The sequence below is a fragment of the Arachis stenosperma genome, chromosome 1, assembly GCF_014773155.1.
Source record: "Arachis stenosperma cultivar V10309 chromosome 1, arast.V10309.gnm1.PFL2, whole genome shotgun sequence".
NCBI lineage: Eukaryota > Viridiplantae > Streptophyta > Magnoliopsida > Fabales > Fabaceae > Arachis > Arachis stenosperma.
In genome coordinates this window covers 87,396,704-87,404,109 of record NC_080377.1, presented here as the reverse complement: position 1 = coordinate 87,404,109, position 7,406 = coordinate 87,396,704, and the positions used below count along the sequence as shown (strand labels likewise).

The window sequence follows — 7,406 nt, the reverse complement described above, 5'->3', positions numbered from 1 at the left end:
GCCACAGACACATAATTGGGTGAACCTTTTTAGATTGTGACTTAGCTTTGCTAAAGTCCCCAATTAGAGGTGTCCAGGGTTCTTAAGCACACTCTTTTGCCTTGGATCACAACTTTATTTCTTTCTTTTTCTTTCTTTTTTTTTCGGTTTTTTTTCTCTTTTTTTTTTCGTTTGCTTCTTCTCTTTTTTTTTTGTATTCACTACTTTTTCTTGCTTCAAGAATCATTTTTATGATTTTTCAGATCCTCAGTAACATGTCTCCTTTTTCATCATTCTTTCAAGAGCCAACCTTCATGAACCACAAATTCAAGATATATATGCACTGTTTAAGCATACATTCAGAGAACAAGAGTATTGCCACCACATCAGAATAGTTAAACTATTATAAAATTCAAAATTCATGCAATTCTTTTCTTTTCAATTTAAGCACGTTTTTATTCAAGAAAGGTGATGGATTCATAGGACATTCATAACTTTAAGGCATAGACACTAAGACACTAATGATCACAAGACACAAACATGGATAAACATAAGCATAAAATTCGAAAAACAGAAGAATAAAGAACATGGAAATCAAAGAACGGGTCCACCTTAGTGATGGCGGCTCTTTCTTCCTCTTGAAGATCCTATGGAGTGCTTGAGCTCCTCAATATCTCTTCCTTGTCTTTGTTGCTCCTCCCTCATGACTTTTTGATCTTCTCTAATTTCATGAAGGATGATGGAGTGTTCTTGATGCTCCACCCTTAGTTGTCCCATGTTGGAACTTAATTCTCCTAGGGAGGTGTTTAGTTGCTCCCAATAATCTTGTGGAGGAAAGTGCATCCCTTGAGGCATCTCAGGGATCTCATGATGAGTGGGGTCTCTTGTGTGCTCCATCCTTTTCTTAGTGATGGGCTTGTCCTCATCAATGGGGGTATCTCCTTCTATGTCAACTCCAACTGAATAACAGAGGTGACAAATGAGATGAGGAAAGGCTAGCCTTGCCAAGGTGGAAGACTTGTCCGCCACTTTATAGAGTTCTTGGGCTATAACCTCATGAACTTCCACTTCTTCTCCAATCATGATGCTATGAATCATGATGGCCCGGTGATCACTACTTTGTCCATATTCGAATAATCCCCGGTAATGGCTCCAAAGACTTGGTGCTCAATACCATGGCATAAACACAACTTCGCACAACTAACCAGCAAGTGCACTGGGTCATCCAAGTAATACCTTACGTGAGTAAGGGTCGATCCCACGGAGATTGTTGCTATGAAGCAAGCTATGGTCACCTTGTAAATCTCAGTCAGGCAGACTCAATTGGGTATAGATGATGAATAAAGCATAAAGATAAAGATAGAGATACTTATGTATATCATTAGTGAGAGCTTCAGATAAGCGTATGAAGATGCCTTCCCTTCCGTCTCTCTGCTTTCCTACAGTCTTCATCCAATCCTTCTTACTCCTTTCCATGGCAAGCTCATGTAGGGTTTCACCGTTGTCAATGGCTACCTCCCATCCTCTCAGTGAAAGCGATTGCATATGCTCTGTCACAGCATAGCGGAATTCAGCTGTCGGTTCTCGGTCAGGCCGGAATAAAATCCATTGATTCTTTTGCGTCTGTCACTAACGCCCCGCCTGCTAGGAGTTTGAAGCACGTCACAGTCATTCATTCATTGAATCCTACTCAGAATACCACAGACAAGGTTAGACCTTCCGGATTCTCTTGAATGCCGCCATCAGTTCCTGCCTATACCACGAAGATTCCGATTAAAGAACCCAAGAGATATTCACTAAGCCTCAGATGCTTGTAGAACAAGAATGGTTGTCAGTCACCTTGTTCGTAGGTGAGAATGGTGATGAGCGTCAATCATCACCTTCATCAAGTTGAAGAACAAGTGATATCTTGGACAAAGAACAAGCGGAATTGAATAGAAGAACAATAGTAATTGCATTAATACTCGAGGTACAGCAGAGCTCCACACCTTAATCTATGGTGTGTAGAAACTCCACCGTTGAAAATACATAAGAACAAGGTCTAGGCATGGCCGAATGGCCAGCCTCCCAAAGAGGGTTCAATCATAAAAACATGATCAAAAGATCAAAATACAATAGTAAAAGGTCCTACTTATAGGGAACTAGTAGCTTAAGAATTACAAAGATGAGTAATTGACATAAAAATCCACTTCCGGGCCCACTTGGTGTGTGCTTGGGCTGAGCAAATGAAGCATTTTCGTGTAGAGACTCCTCTTGGAGTTAAACGCCAGCTTTTATGCCAGTTTGGGCGTTTAACTCCCAATTAGGTGCCAGTTCCGGCGTTTAACGCTGGTTTTTCTTGAGGTGACTTTGAACGCCGGTTTGGGCCATCAAATATTGGGCAAAGTATGGACTATCATATATTGCTGGAAAGCCCAGGATATCTACTTTCCAACGCCGTTAAGAGCGCGTCAATTGGGCTTCTGTAGCTCCAGAAAATCCACTTCGAGTGCAGGGAGGTCAGAATCCAACAGCATCTGCAGTCCTTTTCAGTCTCTGGATCAGATTTTTGCTCAGGTCCCTCAATTTCAGCCAGAAAATACCTGAAATCACAGAAAAACACACAAACTCATAGTAAAGTCCAGAAAAGTGAATTTTAATTAAAAACTAATAAAAATATACTAAAAACTAACTAGATCATACTAAAAACATACTAAAAACAATGCCAAAAAGCGTACAAATTATCCGCTCATCACCCGGTCTAGAGTAACTTCGGACCGGTTGCTAGTGGGAATGATTGAGCGTTGGATAAACTCCAACCATCCTCTAGCCATGGGCTTGAGGTCATGCCTTCTCAATTGAACCGGCTTGCCTCTTGAATCTCTCTTCCATTGTGCGCCCTCTTCACATATGACTGTGAGGACTTGGTCCAACCTTTGATCAAAGTTGACCCTTCTAGTGTAAGGATGTTCATCTCCTTGCATCATGGGCAAGTTGAATGCTAACCTTACATTTTCCGGACTAAAATCCAAGTATTTCCCCCGAACTATAGTAAGATAATTCTTTGGATCCGGGTTCACACTTTGGTCATGGTTCTTGGTGATCCATGCATTGGCATAGAACTCTTGAACCATCAAGATTCCGACTTGTTGAATAGGGTTGGTAAGCACTTCCCAACCTCTTCTTCGGATCTCATGGCGGATCTCCGGATATTCACCCTTTTTGAGTGAAAAGGGGACCTCGGGGATCACCTTCTTCAAGGCCACAACTTCATAGAAGTGGTCTTGATGCACCCTTGAGATGAATCTATCCATCTCCCATGACTCGGAGGTGGAAGCTTTTGCCTTCCCTTTCCTCTTTCTAGAGGTTTCTCCGGCCTTGGATGCCATAAATGGTTATGGAAAATGAAAAAGCAACGCTTTTACCACACCAAACTTAAAAGGTTTGCTCGTCCTCGAGCAAAAGAAGAAAGAAGAGAGTAGAAGAAGAAGAAATGAGGAAGAAGGGAGTGGCTTATGTGTTCGGCCAAAGAGGGGGAGAAGTGGTGTTTAGGTTGTGTGAAAATGAAGGAGTGAAGGAGGGTTTATATAGGAGAGAGGGGGTGATATGGTTCGGCCATTTTGGGTGGGTTTGGGAGGGAAAGTGGTTTGAATTTGAAGGGTGAGGTTGGTGGGGTTTTATGAAGGATGGATGTGAGTGGTGAAGAGAAAAATGGGATTTGATAGGTGAAGGGGTTTTTGGGGAAGAGGTAATGAGGTGATTGGTGAATGGGGGAAGAAGAGAGAGAGTGGTGGGGTTGGTGGGGATCATGTGGGGTCCACAGATCATGTGGTGTCAATGAAAAGTCATCCCTGCACCAAATGGCATTCAAAATCACGTTTTGAGCCATTTCTGGCGTTAAACGCCGGGCTGGTGCCCATTCCTGGCGTTTAACGCCAGGTTCTTACCCTTTTCTGGCGTTTAACGCCAGTCTGGTGCCCCTTTCTGGCGTTAAACGCCCAGAATGGTGCCAGACTGGGCGTTAAACGCCCAACTGCTAGCCTCACTGGCGTTTAAACGCCAGTGGGTTCTTCCTCCAGGGTGTGCTGTTTTTCTTCCTGTTTTTCATTCTGTTTTTGCTTTTTCAATTGATTTTGTGACTTCTTATGATCATCAACCTACAAAAAACATAAAATAACAAAAGAAAATATATAAAATATAATCATTGGGTTGCCTCCCAACAAGCGCTTCTTTAATGTCAGTAGCTTGACAGAGGGCTCTCATGGAGCCTCACAGATACTCAGAGCAATGTTGGAACCTCCCAACACCAAACTTAGAGTTTGAATGTGGGGGTTCAACACCAAACTTAGAGTTTGGTTGTGGCCTCCCAACACCAAACTTAGAGTTTGACTGTGGGGGCTCTGTTTGACTCTGATTTGAGAGAAGCTCTTCATGCTTCCTCTCCATGGTGACAGAGGGATATCCTTGAGCCTTAAACACAAAGGATTCTTCATTCACTTGAATGATCAGTTCACCTCCATCAACATCAATCACAGCCTTTGCTGTGGCTAGGAAGGGTCTGCCAAGGATGATGGTTTCATCCATGCACTTCCCAGTCTCTAGGACTATGAAATCAGTAGGGATGTAATGGTCTTCAACTTTTACCAAAACATTCTCTACAAGTCCATGAGCTTGTTTTCTTGAGTTGTCTGCCATCTCTAGTGAGATTCTTGCAGCTTGTACCTCAAAGATCCCTAGCTTCTCTATTACAGAGAGAGGCATGAGGTTCACAATTGACCCTAAGTCACACAGAGCCTTCTTGAAAGTCATGGTGCCTATGGTACAAGGTATTGAAAACTTCCCAGGATCTTGTCTCTTTTGAGGTAATTTCTGCCTTGACAAGTCATCCAGTTCTTTGGTGAGCAAAGGGGGTTCATCCTCCCAAGTCTCATTTCCAAATAACTTGTCATTTAGCTTCATGATTGCTCCAAGGTATTTAGCAACTTGCTCTTCAGTGACATACTCATCCTCTTCAGAGGAGGAATACTCATCAGAGCTCATGAATGGCAGAAGTAAGTCCAATGGAATCTCTTTGGTCTTATTTTGAGCCTCAGATTCCCATGGTTCCTCATTTGGGAACTCAGTGGAGGTCAGTGCACGCCTATTGAGGTCTTTCTCAGTGGCGTTCGCTTCCTCCCTTTCCTCTCCAGATTCGGCCATGTTTATGGCTTTGCACTCTCCTTTTGGATTTTCTTCTGTATTGCTTGGAAGAGTACTTGGAGGGAGTTCAGTAATTTTCTTGCTCAGCTGTCCCGCTTGTGCCTCCAAATTCCTAATGGAGGACCTTGTTTCGGTCATGAAACTTTGAGTGGTTTTGATTAGATCAGAGACCATGGTTGCTAAGTCAGAGGGGTTCTGCTTAGAATTCTCTGTCTGTTGCTGAGAAGATGATGGAAAAGGCTTGCCATTGCTAAACCTGTTTCTTCCACCATTATTGTTATTGAAACCTTGTTGAGGTTTCTCTTGATTCTTCCATGAGAAATTTGGGTGATTTCTCCATGAAGAATTATAGGTGTTTCCATAGGGTTCCCCTAGGTAATTCACCTCTTCCATTGAAGGGTTCTCAGGATCATAAGCTTCTTCCTCAGATGAAGCATCCTTAGTACTGCCAGGTGCATTTTGCATTCCAGACAGACTTTGAGAGATCAAATTGACTTGTTGAGTCAATATCTTGTTCTGAGCCAAAATGGCATTCAGAGTATCAATCTCAAGAACTCCTTTCTTCTGACTTGTCCCATTGTTCACAGGATTTCTTTCAGAAGTGTACATGAATTGGTTATTTGCAACCATTTCAATGAGCTCTTGAGCCTCTGTAGGCGTCTTCTTCAGATGAAGAGATCCTCCAGCAGAGCTATCCAAAGACATCTTGGATAGTTCAGAGAGACCATCATAGAAAATACCTATGATGCTCCATTCAGAAAGCATATCAGAAGGACATTTTCTGATTAATTGTTTGTATCTTTCCCAAGCTTCATAGAGGGATTCTCCATCCTTCTGTCTGAAGGTTTGGACTTCCACTCTAAGCTTGCTCAATTTTTGAGGTGGAAAGAACTTTGCCAAGAAGGCATTGACTAGCTTTTCCCAAGAGTCCAGGCTTTCTTTAGGTTGAGAGTCCAACCATATTCTAGCTCTGTCTCTTACAGCAAAAGGGAATAGCATCAGTCTGTAGACCTCAGGGTCAACCCCATTAGTCTTGACTGTGTCACAGATTTGCAAGAACTCAGCTAAAAACTGATGAGGATCTTCCAATGGAAGTCCATGGAACTTGCAATTCTGTTGCATTAGAGAAACTAATTGAGGTTTAAGCTCAAAGTTGTTTGCTCCAATGGCAGGGATAGAGATGCTTCTCCCATAGAAATTGGGAGTACGTGCAGTAAAGTCACCCAGCACTTTCCTTGCATTGTTGGCATTGTTGTTGTTTTCGGCTGCCATGTCTTCTTCTTCTCTGAAGAATTCGGTTAGGTCCTCTACAGAGAGTTGTGCCTTAGCTTCTCTTAGCTTTCGCTTCAAGGTCCTTTCAGGTTCAGGGTCAGCTTCAACAAGAATGCCTTTGTCTCTGCTCCTGCTCATATGAAAGAGAAGAGAACAAGAAAATGTGGAATTCTCTATGTCACAATATAGAGATTCCTTAAGGTGTCAGAAGAAAAGAAAAATGGAAGACAGAGGTAGAAAATTCGAACTTATCAAAGAAGATGGAGTTCGAATTTTGCATTAAGGGATAGTGTTAGTCCATAAATAGAAGGATGTGAGAAGAAGGGAAGTAGTTTTCGAAAATTAAGTAAAAGATTTTAAAAAAACATTTTGAAAAACACTAATTGATTTTCGAAAATAAAAGTGGGGAAGAAATCAAGTGATTTTTGAAAAAGATTTTGAAATTAGAAATTAAAAAGATTTGATTGAAAACTATTTTGAAAAAGATGTGATTAAAAAGATATGATTGAAAAGATATGATTTGAAAACAATTTTTAAAAAAGACATGATTTGAAGACAATTTTAAAAAGATTTGATTTTAAAAATTAATGACTTGCCTAACAAGAAAAGATATGATTCAAACATTAAACCTTTCTCAACAGAAAAGGCAACATACTTGAAATGTTCAATCAAATCATTAATTGTTAGCAAGTATCTTTGAAAAAGGAAAGAAATTGATTTTGAAAATATTTGATTGAAAAGATATGATTTGAAAAAGATTTGATTTTGAAAAACTTTGAAGACTTGAAAAAAAATTGATTTGAAAAACAAAATCTTCCCCCTTGTGCCATCCTGGCGTTAAACGCCCAGAATGGTGCACATTCTGGCGTTTAACGCCCAAAACTATACCCTTTTGGGCGTTAAACGCCCAACCAGGTACCCTGGCTGGCGTTAAAACGCCAGTCTGTCTTCTTCACTGGGCATTTTGAACGCCCAGC

The 7,406-nt window shown here is 41.3% G+C and overlaps 1 non-coding gene across 1 annotated transcript; it reads left to right on the top strand.

Moving 5' to 3' along the window:
* Positions 1-5,916: 5,916 nt before the first annotated feature.
* On the top strand, positions 5,917-6,024 carry LOC130950531 (small nucleolar RNA R71). Its single transcript, XR_009073622.1, has one exon. It is a non-coding gene; the product is annotated as a small nucleolar RNA R71 (small nucleolar RNA).
* Positions 6,025-7,406: the final 1,382 nt, after the last annotated feature.